Below are 9344 nucleotides of genomic sequence, written 5' to 3' on the forward strand. Positions count from 1 at the left end.
GAAGGAAGACAAATGGCTAAATAGGAGAGCCTTTTCTCCCCCTACCACCACCAGCTTCTTATTCTTCACAAATTTCAGTTTCTGGTGTAGGGTGGATGTCACGGCGCCTGCCTCGTGAATCCATGGTCTTCCTAAGAGACAGCTATACGATGGGTGAATGTCCATAACCTGGAAGGTAATCTGGAAATTACTTGGTCCGATTTTGACTGGGAGATCAACCTCACCAATCACAGTTTTGCGAGACCCATCGAAAGCCTTCACAACTACTCCACTCTGCCTCATGGGAGGCCCCTGATATGATAACTTCGTAAGAGTGTTCTTCGGCAATACATTCAACGATGACCCAGTGTCCACCACTACATTGGACATGGCGTCGTCTTTGCAGCTCATAGATATATGTAATGCCAAGTTGTGGTCTCTTCCCTCCTCGGGGAGATCAGAGTCACAAAAACTCAAATTGTCACAAGCGGTGATGTTTGCAACAATGCTATCAAATTGTTCTATCGTGACATCGTGATCCACGTACGCCACATCCAGCACCTTCTGCAGAGCTTCTCGGTGTGGTTCTGAATTTAATAGTAGTGATAACACAAATATTTTGGATGGCGTTTGTAGAAGCTGGTCTACAATGTTGTACTCGCTTCTTTTGATGAGCCTCAGCATCTCATCACAATCTTATTTCGTATTGCCACTCGGGACAACAGAAGCAGGATTTCTCAACATAGAGGAGGGCTTAGCAATAAGTGCCGGATTCGGAGTGCCCATAGCATTCCCAATCGGGCGTTCAACAAAATTAGCATCAACACTTCCTTGAGCATCATCCAGGGGTTTTACCGGAGCCGAAAAAACACGACCGCTACGGGTCAAACCGCTAACATCAGCAATGTTTACAACAGACGAAGAGGGCAAGGGAACTTCTTCTCCATTTTCCACTGCTACAGGATTGTAGCGATAAGGAACCGCCTTCTCGGAGGAGTACGGTACAGGTCCGGCTGGCTTGATGACAAGAGTAGGAGAAACCTTTTGCTTGCTACCATCATACTTGATAACAACAGGCTCAGGTATCCGGAATACCGGAGAAATCACGTTGACTTCGAGCTCATCTTCGTCAACATTTCTATTTTGAAGGATCTCGATGACTCCCTCGTCCAACATCTCTTGAACATATCTGCGCACCTGACGACATCCTCTCTGATTAACATAACAGACTTTGCATCTATCATGGTCATGTTCATAGTGGCTATAATCACACAGCAAGCGATGCAACTCAACCAGCGATTGCCGGATATGGCTGACGTATTTAACTTTGTACTTGCCAAGACAGCCCTGGACCATATTAACGGTCTTCCCATGCTCGGGCAATGGGTTCTTCTTCACATTCGGACCTACGTCCTCGAAAAACAAAATCCCGCTTCTCACAAGGTCTTGCACCTTGGTCTTCAAGGGATAACAATTCTCCACATCGTGTCCGGGAGCACCGGAATGATACACACAATGAAGCTCAGGCTTGTACCACCACTGGGGGTTAGCAGGTACAGCGGGAGGGTCTCGCGGAGTGATTAACTTTCTATCGATTAGAGATGGATAGAGTTCATCATAAGTCATCGGAATTGGATCAAAGGTGACCCTCTTCCTCTCATAGCTGGTGTTGGCATTGTTGTTGTTATTTCGAGGCTGGTAGGCCTGCTGTTGTTGTTGCTGATATTGCTGAGTTTGTGGTTGCTGATAATGTTGAGCTTCCCTGAAAGCAGGTGCTATATGAGCCACCTGATGCTGGTTATTGACTGGGCGAGCAATCTTCCTCTTCACAAAGGGTCTTCTTTTGACATGGGAAGACACAACATGTGCCTCTCCCTCTTTATTCTTTGCAAAGCTTCCATATCTCTTTGCTGAAGAGCCCTCATCTCGAGTTAAGCGTCCTTCACGGACCCCTTCTTCCAGTCTCATTCCCATATTCACCATCTCAATGAAGTCTGAGGGAGCACTGGCTATCATCCTCTCATAGTAGAACAAGCTCAAGGTATTCAAGAAGATCTTAGTCATCTCTTTCTCATCAAGGGGAGGCACTATCTGAGCTGCCAACTCGCGCCACCTCTAGGCGTATTCTTTGAAGGTCTATTTCTCTTTCTGCGAAATTGCCCTCAGCTGGTCCCTATCAGGAGCCATATCCACATTGTATTTATATTGCTTGACGAAGGCCTCGCCAAGATCGTTGAAAGAGTGGATGTTCGAACTTTCCAGACCCATGTACCACCGGATAGCGGCACCGGACAGACTGTCTTGGAAATAGTGGATGAGCAGTTGATCGTTATCAGTTTGTGTCGACATCTTGCGAGCATACATCATAAGATGGCTGAGAGGGCATGTGTTTCCTTTATACTTATCAAAGTCAGGAACTTTGAATTTGGTAGGGATCTTCACGTTGGGCACAAGGCACAACTCAGCAGCACTTTTACCAAAGAGGTTTTTCCCCCTCAAAGTCTTCAGTTCCTTGCGAAGCTCAAGGAATTGGTCTTTCATGTCATCCATCTTCTCATAAACGTCTGGGCCCTCAGATGGCTCAGAATGGTAGATGGTATCTTCAACTCTTGGTAGTGTGTGCACAACGGGAGGTGGCACTGAAAGGACCGGGCTAGATGCCGGCAGAGAAGCAAGAGTTGGAGCGAAGCCCTCTGGCATGAAATTGGCGGGCATTCCCCAAGGGAACCCGGCTGGCAGAGATGGTGCAAAATGAGTTGTCGCGGCAGGCACAGTAGAAGTTACGACCTCAGAAATGACCGTCCTCTGGGGAGGAGTTAAGGGTGTTGGAGAAGACTGGCTCTGAGCGGCTAAGAATGACTCCATCAGGGCAGTCAATCTGGCTACCTCCTCTTTCAACTCACGGTTCTCTTGTTCCAAATGATCCATCAGTCTCGAAGAATTGGCTCTGGTGTAGTACCGATGAGTCAGCTTGTCTTCAAAATAAATGAAGAACACAGAGTTAGACCATAGGACAAGAAGCCTAGAGCAAAACCTGCTTATGCATATGATGCATGCAATGCTTGTGCATATGATTTACTTTTATTTCAGAGGAACTTTTAGAGTTCTACTTGTAAATTTTGGGAAATATTACATTTTTATCACATATGGAACATCTTATCAATAATATCTGGGAAATATTTTTTCACCAAAGAAGTACAACATTGGTAACCAAATACAAGAAAAAAAGGAAAATAGTCATCCTATGGATCCCTAAAAACAATCATCCAAAGATCGGGACACAGGAAGATAAGATGCACGAAGCCTTTTAACCTCCTCCTCATAGGCTGCCTCCATATCTGCCTTCTCCTTGGCGAGTCGATCGTACTTCCTCTTCCAGAACCTAGAAGACTGAGGAAGTAGAAAAGTCCATGCATCATCAGGATCATCAATAACCTGATGCTCGAGAAATTCAATCAAAGCATCCTTCTCCTTGATCTGCTGAAGCAACTCTTCTCGTTCACGGATCCAAGCACGTGAACGGTCTTCGTCTCTCAACTCCTCTACTCCTTGGTCAGGGAGGGTTGAAGGCCCAACCATAACCAAAGGTGTAGGTCTCGGATACTCGTAAGGCATGAGATACTCAGAAGCTCTCCTTCTAACCCAAGCAGTGTAAGGCTCCAAAGCGACACAATTCTTAGGACCTAACTCATTCCTTCCTTTCCTATGAATCTTGCGCCAAGTGCGGACCATCCTAGCTTTCAAGCCTTGGGGATCTTTACCCTCCTGAAAGAACACACCTTCTAACAGAATGTTATTGGGTTTATCCTTTAGGGGGAACCCAAGCTGACGACGCGCCAAAATAGGGTTGTATTTAATCCCACCACATGTACCAAGAAGAGGTACATTGGAGAATTCACCACAAGAGTCGATAATCTGCATGCCATCATACACACGGCTGTACCAAGAGATATCATCATTAGTGAGAGACATAAGTCTTGTGGACCACCGTAGACATCCCTTGTTCTCCTTGAAGGCGACCGTCTATGATAAGTGAGAAATAAACCACTTATACAACAGAGGCAAACAGCACACAATGGCACCACCACCCTTTGCATTCCTCATGTGCAAAGAAAAATAAGTGTCACCCAACAGAGTCGGAACGGGATTAAGAGTAGAGAAAATCTTAATAGTGTTCACATCCACAAACTTGTCGATGTTGGGGAACAACACTAACCCATAGATGAGGAATACAAATATGGCTTCAAAGGCATCCTCACTCATGGCCTTCCCATACATAGTGGCTTGAGCAATGAGGAACTCAGAAGGGAGACCTTGAATTCCACCTTTGATAGTCATATGAGCACCAACCAGAGACTCATCTATATGCAACATATCAGTTATCTCTCGATAAGTAGGAACTTTCTCCAAGCCACTGAATGGCAACTGGTCTAGAATAGGTATACCCACAAGATAGGCATACTCCTCAAGCGTAGGCAAAAGCTGGAAATCCGGAAATGTGAAGCAACGGTACAAGGGATCATAAAACTGCACCAACACACTCATCAACCCTTCATCAACTTGAGTAGTCAGAAGAGGAAGGAACTTCCCAAAACGAGCCTTGAAACCCAAGGGATCTAATACATAGGATGTCAAATTCCTTAGCTCTTTCAAATCTGGTTGTCTGAAGCTGTACTTCTTTGTATTCCTTCTTTGTCTTTCCATGTCTGAAAATTGGCAAATAAACCTCTTAAGTTCCTTTGAAAATTTTCTTGATGATATGGATGCAAATGGGTGCATGAATGCATGAATGCAACAAACACACTCAAGGATCAAGCAAAGCACACCAAACAAAGGTCATGGGATGGATCATATTATCCTTAATATCAATAATCCATTTTGGTGGATTATGGTTTACACCTTATCAACACCCAAGTTCCATTGATATTAGGGATACATGAACGGATCAACCATGAATCAAGGGTTTGTTGCAAGTCACGAGCATGGAGTCTCGGTTTAGAACCACCCAAAGGGAGTGTACTAGGGTTTAACCTGCCAAACATGTTCTATAAGAGGTTCCCATAGTCATAATCCCATCTTTCGGATATTATCGGAGAAACGACTACTCGTATTCCAAAAATATTCTCAAGAGAGACTCTTATGAGTGTAGTATCGTGTAACAATCGTATCAAATCTTACACTTGAACGACTTTCGCACTACATCCTAAAAATAGGCCTAGATGGGCTTGGTAAACTAAGGTCCTTGGCTTCTAAGGTCTATATTGGAAAGAGTAATGTCTAACCACAACTACTTGTGTGACATTATTGATCCCAACATGACCTCCACCAAGTGAATGGACTTGCAAGTCAACTTGCTAAGGAATAACTCCACACAAGTCAACAAGACTATACCATTCTCCTATCCTAAGTGTACTCGAGTCCGGGTATAGAACTCATCTCACAAAGATCACCAAGCATACAAAGAATTAATATTCAAGCAAATCAATCATTACATACAATACAGTAATCCCAAATTGCACAAAAATATGTCACAAAACAATATACAATACAATACAACACAATATGAAAAGTAGGCAAAACCTACTAGGCAAATACCCTCCCCGGCAGAGTCGCGACTTTTCTGTAGCGGGGTATTCGTTACCATTAGAGATATTGATTAAATCCAAGGTAAACCATACAAGTCGAGTCGCCACCGCATTTCTATTTATCCAAAGGAATGGTTAGAAAGCGAACAAAAACCTAAAAGTTCTATCGAATCAAAAACTAGTAAAAATGTCAGAGATCAGGGTAAGGGGGTTGGTTATGCAATGGGAAGGTGTTAGGCACCCAAAACATCCTAGGTACTCCTAGGGAGCCCTTTTCACATTGGTTGTAAGGTTGGTGTTTTGTGAAAATTTATTTGTGCAAACATGATTGAAGAGATGAGAAGAGAATATACAAGTTTATTTACATTTTTGCGTTTGGATGGATAAACCCATTACCTACGTACCATCTTAAAAAAGATTAGGATCAAAACCTCGTAGTTCGGGGTAAAAATCTCAAAATGAGTTGGTGAATTGATTGGTCCAAAAGCCTTAAGGTCTTTTGTTATCCAAGGGAGAAAACTCAACCTAAAACCACAAATCCACCATGTGAGGATAGCTTCAACATGCTAGTGAGGGGTTAACCCTATAATAAGTGTAAGACCCCAATTTTGGGCCCTAAGATCCCTCATGGCCCATATCATTCATATCATAACCTCAAGGATCAATGCATACCTTTGTCCCCTTCTAGTGGATAGATTGCCTTGTGGGTTTGTTTCTTGATCACCAAGCATACTCTACATTTGTATATCTTTGCCTTTCATATGTTTATCATTCAAAAAGTACAAAAATATTGTCAGTCAAACCTTGTGGCTTGCAGTTGAAGCAATCATCAGCAATTAGGTCAAAATCAGTCATTGATCAGTCAAAGCAATGGATGGTGGCCATTCTTGCAGAATTTGGGCACCATGATCATTAATCAAGAGTTCATACACCTTGTGACGTCATTTGAAGTCAAGTTCTCAAGGAATTAGGGTTTGGAATCCATCAGAAATGCTTCAATCATCCAAAACCCTAGAAAAGTCAAAATTGGTCAACAGTTGATTTAATCAGATTTTTGATGGATAGAATTGATTTGAAAGAGTTCATTCATGCTTATACTAGCCTCATCTATCATGTTCAACCTCATCATGGAAGAAAATCAAGCCAATCAGAAAATTTTCCAGAAATAGCAAGTGGACCTGTAATTTCAACTGCCAAAAATGGAAACTTCTTGATCTTAAACTTACATCATGATACAAGCTCCAAATGAATTTTTGCCCAACATGAAAGTTGAAGATCTTGTCTTCCCATTTTCAAAAAGTCCAAGAACTCTCAAATCCCATGTGTGGTTGTCAAGATATGATCAAATCATTTTCATCAATTTTGGAACTTCAAAGGGCCATATCTCTCAAACCATAAGGCCAAATTTGGTGGGGTTTTTTCCTACACACCACATTTTTCATCCTCTTTCCAAAAATATAAATTTCATGACCTAAAACCTTGCCAATCAAAATGGCATTTTTGGACCTTTTGCATTCAAATTCAAAGTTTGACCAAACTTTGACTTTTTGAGTTTTTGACTTTTTCTTGATTTGGTCAATTGGGAAATGTTCCATATCACATTTGTGACTTGTTCCAATTCCAAAACCATCATCATACCACCATTTTCCCATCATTTTGAATCAAAATGCAAATTTGGCATTTGTTGCAAAAAAGGAAGTACACAAACAAAACACATACAGCATTTTCTGTACAACCAAAAACAGCAAAATTGCAGTCTGTTTACAGCCTGTTTAGAGCCCACTCAAGCAGCAAACATACCTCCATTTCCACTTATGCACCAACTTGGCATTTTTGCAAATTGGTTTCAAAGAGCAAAATAAAGTACAGCCTTTTCATGTACAATAACAAACAGCAGAAGTATTGGTCTGTGCAGCCTATTTGAAGCCCAACTCGAGCCAGCCTGCACCCTCCATTTTCCACATTTTCAAAATTAGCAAATATGCAAAAGGGTTTCATTAAGGTGAGTTTGATTAGCACATGGATTAGTAACCATAAACATACAATATAAGGGCATTGTTCTGTCATTCTCACAACCCTAGACACTGCAGCCACAGAAAAAAAAACCTCACTCTCTCCTTGTGCATTTTGACCAAATTGGTTTTCTGCACAAAACCTTGAAAGCCTTCGAGTAATTCTTCATGGTTTCTTCACTAGGACAACTTTAGGAAGCTTTTTGAACCCCCATTCCCTTGCTGTAACAACTTTTTCTCGCTCTGCTTTTCACCGAGTTCAACATTGGCAAAGGTTGGTTCAAGTTCACATGTGTGGTTTTGAGCTGGTTTACCTCGAGGATTCATCAACATAAAGCATAAGCACCATCTGTTGGCACTCATAATCACCAAAACAACACTGCATCATAATTTCTTCAAAACCAAGTAAGTTCTCGAATCACTTTCCTCCCCATGCCATGATATGCTTAGGGTAGATGGATGTATGCTGAACATGTTGCTACTTAAATCATGCTAAGTGATCAATTATATTGAGAGAAATCTGGTTTCCTTTTTTTTATGTCCAATAGCATTTTCTGGTGTGGTCATGATGAATCAGAAGAAAAGGATACCATATCTATATTATGTGATGTTTGATGTTGCTATTTGTATGCTTGACTGTTGTTTCTGAGATTTTTTGTTCATGGTCGATTCTTGAAGATGATGATGAATCCTGCTATGGTTTAAACCTTACTCTCACCAGAAATTCCACTTGATCTATTTGGTGTGGTTGCTCAAAAGTTGCATGAACCTTGTTGCTTACCATGTTAAGTGATTTTGTGTTGATGTTGGTGATACCATGGTGAGCATCATGCTGTTTGCTTGTTGTTTGCTTATGATGATTACATGATAATGATAAACATGCTTTGCTGTTGCTTTGAATTTGCCTAGCAATCCATGTGTTAGTTATGTTTGGTTTAGGGTTTGCTTTGGACATTACATGAATTTTGTCATTGCCTTGCTGACTGCCATGTCTCTTGAATTTTGGTTGAGAATGTATGTTGATGATGAACTTGTTTTGATTACATGATGAACATGCCTTGCTGCTGTTATGCTTGAATATTGCCCAGAAAAACCACATGTACTGTGTTGCATATTGTTGTTTGGTTGCTATGTGAACATTGCCATATGCCCTGCCATTAAGTGATTTTGCTCAAAACCTGTTTGATGCTGATGATGAACATGAAGAGGATGTTGCTTCTGTTATGTTGTTTGTTTGGACTGGTTTGATGATAAACATTGATGTTGAACACATAATGTTACTGCTAAAATACTGCTGCTGTTACATGAGGCTTGGTTGAATTCTTGGTTGTGGATTACATAAAATTCATGCTGTTGTGTGCTGTTGTTTATTCTGTTTGAATGTTGATGAACAACCATTGGCCATGCTGTTCCTTGTGTCTGTTTGAAGTTGCCTGCATGATGATGAGCGCATGATGATGAATATTGACTGCTGTTGTCTATTTTAATTGCATGAGCCATTACCACTTGCTATGCCATATACCTTGCTGTTCACCATGTATCTTTTTGAATTTTCGACTGATGAAAACATGTGTATGCTGCTATTGCTGAATGCTGCAGTTTTGAAATCCCATAAACATTGTCCTGAAATCCATGAGACATGTTGTTGCTGTTGTTTTGTTTTGTTTGATTACATGATGAACACGAATGCATGCTGCAAATACTCTGCTTGCTGTTATGATGAATTCACCAGAATTATTCATGTTTGCTTTTGGTTGGTTGTTTATGA

Source organism: Lathyrus oleraceus, chromosome 5 (genome assembly GCF_024323335.1).
Source record: "Lathyrus oleraceus cultivar Zhongwan6 chromosome 5, CAAS_Psat_ZW6_1.0, whole genome shotgun sequence".
NCBI lineage: Eukaryota > Viridiplantae > Streptophyta > Magnoliopsida > Fabales > Fabaceae > Lathyrus > Lathyrus oleraceus.